At 40.8% G+C, this 9706-nt stretch overlaps 1 protein-coding gene across 2 annotated transcripts in view; it reads left to right on the forward strand.

The window, feature by feature from the left end:
• The window catches only part of mon2 (MON2 homolog, regulator of endosome-to-Golgi trafficking), a 95134-nt gene that overhangs the window by 15724 nt on the left and 69704 nt on the right, over nucleotides 1–9706 (forward strand). The gene's annotated exons all lie outside the window — the stretch shown is intronic.

Consider the following 9706-nt stretch of genomic DNA (forward strand, 5'->3'; position numbering starts at 1 on the left):
AAAGGTATGTGTGATACATTGATTAACAAGGGGGTTTCATTGGGGTATGGTAAAATAGAATACTGTTTTTTTTTTTTTTTTTTATTAAATACTGTAACTAGATCAAAAGATTATATACAATTCATTGTTGTTTATTTTCTTTTCACTTTTGTTACCAAATCAAACACCATACATACATCTGATACATTCAGGAGTGAAACTGAAAAAAATACAAAGTAAAAATATGCAATATTTCTGATCAAAAATTACACGCCATTTCACCCTGAAAATGTCCTAGAATGCAGGAAATGAAGTCTAAATTTCAAAAATTTTCTGGGGGGCATGCCCCCAGACCCCCCTAGAGGGACTTCGCGCCTGCGGCGCTCGTCTTCGCACCTGCGGCGCTTATCAGGATTATATAAAATATTATTTTTGACTGGTAAATTTCTTTTTCTGCCTAATACCCTATTGCCGCCTTACAAGTCCAGGGTCTGCAAGCTCAGTTTACTGTCTGTGCAAAGTTGTTCATGTCTGTGTGGGGTTCCTCTGAAATCGCCAGTTTCCTCCCACCTACTATAAACATAGCAGTAGGTAGAACTCTAAATTGCACTTAGATGTGAAATAGTGTGTGGTTGTTTGGTATCCTTGCACCAGGAAAACAAATCCCTTGCATCCAGTGTCCCCAGAATAGGCTGAAGATGATTGAATGAATTATGACTGCTGAATGGACTAGACTTCCTTACGTCTTGTTAGCCAAGAAATTATAAATAAAAGCTTTGTATAAAGATGGAAATAGTTTTATGGTCATATTTAGCCCATGTTTACATTAGACCGTATCAGCGGATCATCAGATTAACGTTTTTAAAACGATTAGTGTGCACACAGCAACACCAATACACAATTTGCGTGCACACAGCAACGCCAATACACGGATACGCTCGGCTCCGCAGGCATCCTGCGCTCCAAATCACTCCGCCCTGAACAGCGAGTGCCCTCTGGAGGGTGCGCACTCCGGCCCTGCGCAGCTCACAGAGCGCGCGAATGAAGTGCACAAGCCACGATTCGGGACTGAGCCGCTGTGTGTGAGATCCCAGTGCATATCACTTACCACTTGCAAGTGGAAGGATGGCAAGCCTAAAGACAATCATAACTACACAATGGGCAGTATTTGCATCAGTATTTGCAGTATTTTCATACTTTTATACTCTTTAATGAAAGGTGATACAAGGCGGAAGTCCGCGCCGTTTTTCAGCAGTCGTGTCACATGACCAACGCCAGCGAATCAGGAAGGTGGATGTCACAGTGACGTTGTCCAATGAGACGCCAGCTAGAGCTCAGCACAGCGTATCTGCGTATTCTGAATGTTTACACAGCACCGGAGCTGACACGATCTGGATTGAATACGTGGACGCTGGCGGATTCCCGTTTCCCGGTGCTTCCAGGCGGTTTAATGTAAACGGACAGTGCATCCGCGAAGAAAACGAGACAGATACGGTCTAATGTAAACGTAGCCTTAGTTTTACATATCAAAAGCTAATTTAATTAAATGGTATGTGCGTTTTTTTTTGTTTGTTTTGCTTTTTTTTAAGTTAAAGGTGCAATGTGTAAGAATAGGCCACCTGGTGAATTCATATTGCACATTATAGCACCAGAAAGGCGCATTGTAAGAAACAAAGAAATACACATTTATTCCTACTCTTCTCCCCAAATGCTGCACCACCACTCATTAAATATAGCGTAAAGCTGTTTATTTTGTCAATCCACTACTCCACGCAAGACAAGAATATGCAAAGTTTGACCAAACTGCCAAAAGCCTGAGAGCCAAGCAAGGTAACACTGCTATCTTATTATCTTCACATGTGGCGTCAGCATATAGTTTACATTATAGCTTGCTTAGCTCAGTTTTTAGCAAGAAGACAGCCAAAGTAACTCATGCATTCGTAATACATGAAACTGCTACAGCTTGCAAAATGGCAGATGTGTAACCAAACCCGATTGATGCAGATTGTGTCCAAACTCGCATCCCTCGCTCTTGGTTGAATTGTTAATCCCAGCAAGGTGGGTATCACATGAAACGGCATGGTTTGACCTGTCCATATATCACAGAAAAGAGTGGAGCTTTGTAATGATGCTAGTCGTATTTGTACATACTGAAGTAATCACATTATGAAAACAAATCAGATTTCTGCAAAATAATCTTTGATCATTTTTCCACCCATTTTCACACTCCTCCTCCTCAGTTGAATAAGTCTCTATTGCTTCACAAAATACTGCATATCAAAATAAACATCCCAGCTTGCCCATTTTGATGAAACCAATGAATGTTGTTTCTCTGTGCAGCAAAGTGTTGTCAAGTAATCCAGTTTTGAATTCACAGCAAATAAACCAATGACGTTTATTTCCGGTAGGCTCCCTTTAGTTTGTCTAAATGCTGTGGTTTGACATTGTGATTCTGTTTCTCCTGGTAGGGTCACTTTTCTTTCTCTTTTCCCTTCTCCAAAAATCCAACATATCCAACACGAAATGATAACCGCAAATACCTGTTTCAGTGCCTGGATTCCAGGTGTTTCTACGAATTGCAGAAACAGCTTTTCTTTAGCTTTCTGTGGTGTGTAAAATGATATCTGATTTATTGTTGAAATTGTTTGTACAATCAATTGCAAAACAACTCGTGTGTTTTTATGGCTTTTTTTTGTGTGGTCATGGCTGAAATTTAACTCTGCTAGTCAGTGGGTGTAATAGCACAGCAACAGCCGCATACGGTTACGTCATGCGCATGAATTCTTCATCCCTTCGTTTTGGACTGAGGGTAGCCTGGATGCTATAGTGACTTGCTGTCATGTCTTGATGTACAAAGTGGTATTATGAGATGAATGGTGTGTCTTGTCTCAGGCCAAGTTTACATTAGACCGTATCTGTCTCGTTTTTTTCGCGGATGCACTGTCCGTTTACATTAAACCGCCTGGAAACGCCGGGAAACGGGAATCCGCCAGGGTCCACGTATTCAATCCAGATCGTGTCTGGTCTGGTGCTGTGTAAACATTGAGATACGCGGATACGCTGTGCTGAGCTCTAGCTGGCGTCGTCATTGGACAACGTCACTGTGACATCCACCTTCCTGATTCGCTGGCGTTGGTCATGTGACGCGACTGCTGAAAAACGGCGCGGACTTCCGCCTTGTATCACCTTTCATTAAAGAGTATAAAAGTATGAAAATACTGCAAATACTGATGCAAATACTGCCCATTGTGTAGTTATGATTGTCTTTAGGCTTGCCATCCTTCCACTTGCAAGTGGTAAGTGATATGCACTGGGATCACACACACAGCGGCTCAGTCCCGAATCGTGGCTCGTGCACTTCACTCGCGCGCTCTGTGAGCTGCGCAGGGCCGGAGTGCGCACCCTCCAGAGGGCACTCGCTGTTCAGGGTGGAGTGATTTGGAGCGCAGGATGCCTGCGGAGCCGAGCGTATCTGTGTATTGGCGTTGCTGTGTGCACGCGAATCGTGTATTGGTGTTGCTGTGTGCACACTAATCGTTTTAAAAACGTTAATCTGATGATCCGCTGATACGGTCCAATGTAAACTTGGCCTCAGGGTGAGCTGGTTAGTATGCTAACTTCAGGAGATTTCTCTGCAACATGTTACCAGGGCTCGACATTAACTTTTAAACCCACTTGCCCTGGGGGGGAAGTGGAGGTTAATTTCCACTTCCCCCCCCAATATTATCACTTGCCCCCTATTTTGAGTACTACTTTTTTTTTTTTTTTTAAGGAAAACCATAGAATAGTGGTGAATTACAACATAAAATGAAGATCACACATTGAGTTGAAGTCTGGTTATTGATTATTACTAAGTTTGGTTATTGGTTACTTTTACTTGTAACGGACAATAACAATTTTATCCAAAATAGTTTTTCCTGCCTTAGTCAATTTATTTCCATTTCACATGCATGCAGCTGTTGTAAAGTTGTGTGTTTGTGTAGAATTCTCTCTGACTGTAGGTTGATTACTCAATAATGTAGAAATCATAAAATTTAAATCTATAGCAAAGTTTGTATGAAGAAAACAATAGGGTGCCAAGACTTTTGAACTTTTTTTTTTTTTTGGTTATATCATCCATCTCTAGGTTTAAAGAAAAAAAAACACGCTGCATCATGACCGACAGGATAACGTTTGAGTTTAAAATTGTTTTTAGCGTGTAGGTTGTGGGTGTGTTGTATAGACCCGCCAAACTGTAACTGAATCAGTGCAGCCGGTCAGTGCAGGACGTTTATTTATTTATTTTTTAAACCTAGAGGTGGATGTAACAAAAAATAAATAAATATACAGTGGTGGTTGAAAATTTGTGCACCCTTTACAATTTTCTATATTTCTGCATAAATATGACCTAAAACATCATCAGATTTTCACACAAGTCCTAAAAGTAGATAAAGAGAACCCAATTAAATAAATGAGACAGAAATATTATACTTGGTCATTTATTTATTGAGGAAAATGATCCAATATTACATATCTGTGAGTGGCAAAAGTATGTGAACCTTTGCTTTCTGTATCTGGTGTGACCCCCTTGTGCAGCAATAACTGGAACTAAACGTGTCCGGTAACTGTTGATCAGTCCTGCACACCGGCTTGGAGGAATTTTAACCCATTCCTCCGTACAGAACAGCTTCAGCTCTGGGATGTTGGTGGGTTTCCTCACATGAACTGCTCGTTTCAGGTCCTTCCACAACATTTCGATTGGATTAAGGTCAGGACTTTGACTTGGCCATTCCAAAACATTCACTTAATTCTTCTTTAACCATTCTTTGGTAGAACGACTTGTGTGCTTAGGGTCGTTGTCTTGCTGCATGACCCACCTTCTCTTGAAATTCAGTTTATGGACAGATGTCCTGACATTTTCCTTTAGAATTCACTAGTATAATTCAGAATTCATTGTTCCGTCAATGATGACAAGCCTTCCTGGCCCAGATGCAGCAAAACAGGCCCAAACCATGATACTACCACCACCATGTTTCACAGATGGGATAAGGTTCTTATGCTGGAATGCAGTGCTTTCCTTTCTCCAAACATAATGCTTCTCATTTAAACCAAAAAGTTCTATTTAGGTCTCATCTATCCACAAAACATTTTTCCAACAGCCTTCTGGCTTGTCCACGTGATCTTTAGCAAGTTGCAGACGAGCAGCAATGTTCTTTTTGGAGAGCAGTGGCTTTCACCTTGCAACCTTACCATGCACACCATTGTTGTTCAGTATTCTCCTGATGGTGGACTCATGAACATTAACATTAGCCAATGTAAGAGAGGCCTTCAGTTGCTTAGAAGTTACCCTGGGGTCCTTTCTGACCTCACTGACTATTACACGCCTTGCTCTTGGAGTGATCTTTGTTGGTCGCCCACTCCTGGGGAGGGTAACAATGGTCTTGAATTTCCTCCATTTGTACACAATCTGTCTGACTGTGGATTGGTGGAGTCCAAACTCTTTAGAGATGGTTTAGTAACCTTTTCCAGCCTGATGAGCATCAACAAGGCTTTTTCTGAGGTCCTCAGAAATCTCCTTTGTTCGTGTCATGATACACTTCCACAAACATGTGTTGTGAAGATCAGACTTTGATAGATCCCTGTTCTTTAAATAAAACAGGGTGCCCACTCACACCTGATTGTCATCCCATTGATTGAAAACACCTGACTCTAATTTCACCTTCAAATTAACTGCTGATCCTAGAGGTTCACATACTTTTGCCACTCACAGATATGTAATATTGGATCATTTTCCTCAATAAATAAATGACCAAGTATAATATTTTTGTCTCATTTGTTTAACTGTGTTCTCTTTATCTCCTTTTAGGACTTGTGTGAAAATCTGATGATGTTTTAGGTCATATTTATGCAGAAATGTAGAAAAATCTAAAGGGTTCACAAACTTTCAAGCACCACTGTATATATATATATTTTGCACAGGACTGTGTTCCTCTGATAACAGAAACGAAGCTCCAGCTCTCTCTGCTCTTAATCTGTTCTGTTCTTTCAGGATTTATCGCGCATGTCACTCCTTGTTAAATTTTTTTATGCCCGAGTTGTTTGAAACCAATCTGGGTTTTCTGTGTCGAATAAGGAAGCTGCTTCACTTGTAAGAAAATCAGACACTTTCATGAAGGCGCTAACTTGAATGCAAGCAGAAAAAAAAAGATTCTTAAGCAAGCTCTTCCATACTCACTTCCGATTTTCTGTTTTTGTAAAATACATTTTAAATACAATCATGAATTTCTCTGGAGTTTTCAGGCTTGGCTCCTCTCTCCATATTTTTTAACTACTCATTTCCTTGTTATTCTTGAAGCATTTGCTTCTATTAACATTTTTCTTGATAGCGGGGAAACGGTGATGCCTTCTGTTTCTCTGTTTGAACTAGGATGTTAACCGATGACCGTTTGACCGGTGGTTGACCGAATCAACGTCAACCGGTTAATTTTTTTTTTGGTTGTCGGTTAAAAAAAATAATAAATCGTTTTGAAGCTGCCGATTTTGGAGCGGAGAACCTGGAATTCTGTGTTGTAAATGCTTGGGGCATGCCATGCGGTGTAAGGACGACAGCTGACAAATCAGAAACACCCATTCAGTCATGTCCCGCCCTCCCGCCCCAGTTGAAGACAGCTGCCACTCAGCGAAAGAAAAGTGTAGACACAGGCTTTTAGCTTACAAATTACTATTCTGTTTTTTTTATTATTATTAGAAGGCACATCGAGTTTAGTCCTGCCTTGGCCAGTGCATTCTGAAAGTATGTTTCGGTCTGTAGCCAACAATGTATGTTATTGCAGATCAGATCTCTCCACACAAACTAAAGGCGCAGATGCCGACTTTTGGAGGGAAGGGGAGAGAATGAAATGACAGCGGTGTCTGAGGGGGAGTGACAAACGCAGCTTTTATGTCTGTGAGCCAAGTCGGTGACGGCTTCAGAGCAACTTCAATACCATGCAGTAATGGCGTGTTGATATTGGTAACGGCGTTATAACGATTGTAGCTAATTAATTAGATTACCCGGCGTTATAACAGCCTTTATTTTAACGCCGTTATTCCCATCACTGAATGTTATGTACTTCTTCTAGCACTTGACTTTATTTTCAACGCCATCATAGCCAACTGAAACTGTCTCTAAGCCAGGGCTCTACAGTGCGCACATTTCACTCGCATTTGCGAGCGAATTTTTCGGCATGCGAACGACGAAAAAAAAAAACACGCATTCGTGCGAGGGCTTCTTGCGGCCGACAATTTAGGAAAGCACTGAGCACAGACGCGACGAGTTTAACATTCTAAAATGTATCAAATGTTAAACTGCAAAGTATGTAAATCCAGCGCTGGATAGCCTACCTAATATAGTGTAACGAGTAACGGCCTGTATTGTTGCAAGTGTGTGTGTGTGTGTGTTCTGCCTGCGCCTTGCTCCCTGTCTGTAGTTGCGTGCATTGCCCCATGGTAGCCGGGGGGGGGGAATAACTGAGAGCTGGTTCGGACGAGCTGAGAAATATATTCGCTATGCAGAGAATAACGGTGTTTTTTAAAAGCAATGATGGTGGAAACAAGAATAAAAGAACGGACGAGGAAGAAAGTATAGTGAAGAAAGCTAGAACGACAGGAGAAGGTGCGGGAAAATTATATAATGAGATGGAAGGCACACACCCCAGTGCAAACATTTAGATGGGAACATACAACACAGCAGAAAAACAAATAATATATATACAACTGGGCGTGTTGAGTTGCAGATGTTAATTGCACATTAGTTATAGAAACTCAGTTCAGCTACAAAACTCAGGATATTGCACTGTATTTGGTATTGCATTGTATTGGGTATGGATGTAAAAGTGTAGAAATATAAATATAAAATATACAAAAGCTATAAAAACTAAAAAGTTGCTCTGTGAGGTTGCACTGTAATAAGTATTGCACTGTATCAGGTAAGTGTGAGAATATTGTCCTTGTAAGTCCTTGTTGGTGCATTGTTGCACCTGCCAGAAGTGGCATCAGTCAGTGCATGTAATAAGCCTTTTTCACATTACGTCACTTGCAGAAGAACCTCACATCCGTTTTCAGCCTTTTGAATGGAAGAAGAGGCGGCATGCTAATCTGCTGGCTAACAAGTAGCAACCATAGAAAGTCAGTAAACTTCCTTTCCAAAACAAGGCAGATAGGTGACTGGAATGATCGCTAATAATACGTAATGATAAACAACAATGCACAATATTATTATCAATCTTATCTGTGAATGACACAGTTTTGTTAACATATGTTGCCGCTGTATACCTCTTCTTCTGGAGGAAATAAAGTTAAATCTTGATTAATCCAGTAAAACTTGAAATGTAAGTTAATTTTAAGAAATGAAACCAAAAGAAAATGAGTTGGACATAAGGGTGGCAGAATCATTTTGTGAATGAGAACAAATCGCATTATAATAGTTAATGCGGACCACACAGAAGAAAAATACAATGAATGTCTGAATGAAATTAATATTCACCACAGATATTTATTTTATTGAGGTATTTGATCATTTCTCCATTTTTGATGAATTCAGAGTCAAATACTCTAGATCAGGGGTCATCAAACTACGGCCCGCGGGCCGACTCCGGCCCGCCACCCCCTTTGACCGGCCCCCCAGCCCCCCACCACTTGAACCGGCCCTATGAGGCAATCCCCAAAAGTGGTCATAGCCTATTTTTTAAAATTGCTTTTTGGCAAATAATAACATGTCTGCATCTTGTATTTTGTTGATTTTATCAATTAAAATTGATATTTAGTTATAAAATGAACTATTCATATTTTCCGAATTTTCATCATATGCTCACGATCAAGCAGTGACAGGCAGCGCACGCGCAGAGAACTGTCAGTGTTCAGGACAGCAAAATGGCTAGCGGTAAGCGAAAAGCTGACAGAGAGTGCAGAGTTTTTAAAGAACAGTGGGCCACCGATTATTTTTTCGTTCAGGGTGAGGACCGTGCAGTTTGTCTTGTATGTAAAGAAAGTGTGTCGGTTTTCAAAGAATATAATCTGCGTCGTCACTACGAAACCCACCACAAAGAGTATGCTAGTTTGCAAGGGCAAACAAGAGAAGACAGGATTCGGAGGATGAAATGCGGACTGGCTGCACAACAGAATGTATTCCTTCACCAAACCCAGATCAACCAGGCTGCTGTCCGAGCTAGCTATAAGGTAGCTCACCTACTAGCTACCCATGGAAAGCCGTTTACTGATGGGGACTTTGTTAAAGTATGCATGCTTGCTGTGGCCGAGGAGGTGTGTCCCGACAAGAAGGATGCGCTCAACGCGGTGAGTCTCTCCGCACCTACTATGACCAGGCGAACTGAAGATTTGGGGGACAACGTGTATGACCAGCTGAATGAGAAAGCGTCAGAATTCGAGTTTTTTGCTTTGGCTATGGATGAGAGCAATGACGTGCAGGACACAGCACAACTGCTGTGCTCTATTGCTCATATTATTATAATTTCACTGTTTTTAAAAATGTATTTATTTTATAGGCCTATTTATTTGACCTTTTATTAAGTGCTGCACACAATTATTAATATTATTAATAATATCAACAGGCCTACCTACAATTTATAATTTTCCACTCACCTTTGCCAGTGTCAATCACCTCAACTAGGCAGATGTTTCTTACCTTGACAGCTTTGATGTTATTTTTATTAGAAAATAAATAAATGGAATATCTGTGGTATTTCAAATT

The sequence above is a fragment of the Neoarius graeffei genome, chromosome 2 (genome assembly GCF_027579695.1).
Source record: "Neoarius graeffei isolate fNeoGra1 chromosome 2, fNeoGra1.pri, whole genome shotgun sequence".
Taxonomy (NCBI): domain Eukaryota; kingdom Metazoa; phylum Chordata; class Actinopteri; order Siluriformes; family Ariidae; genus Neoarius; species Neoarius graeffei.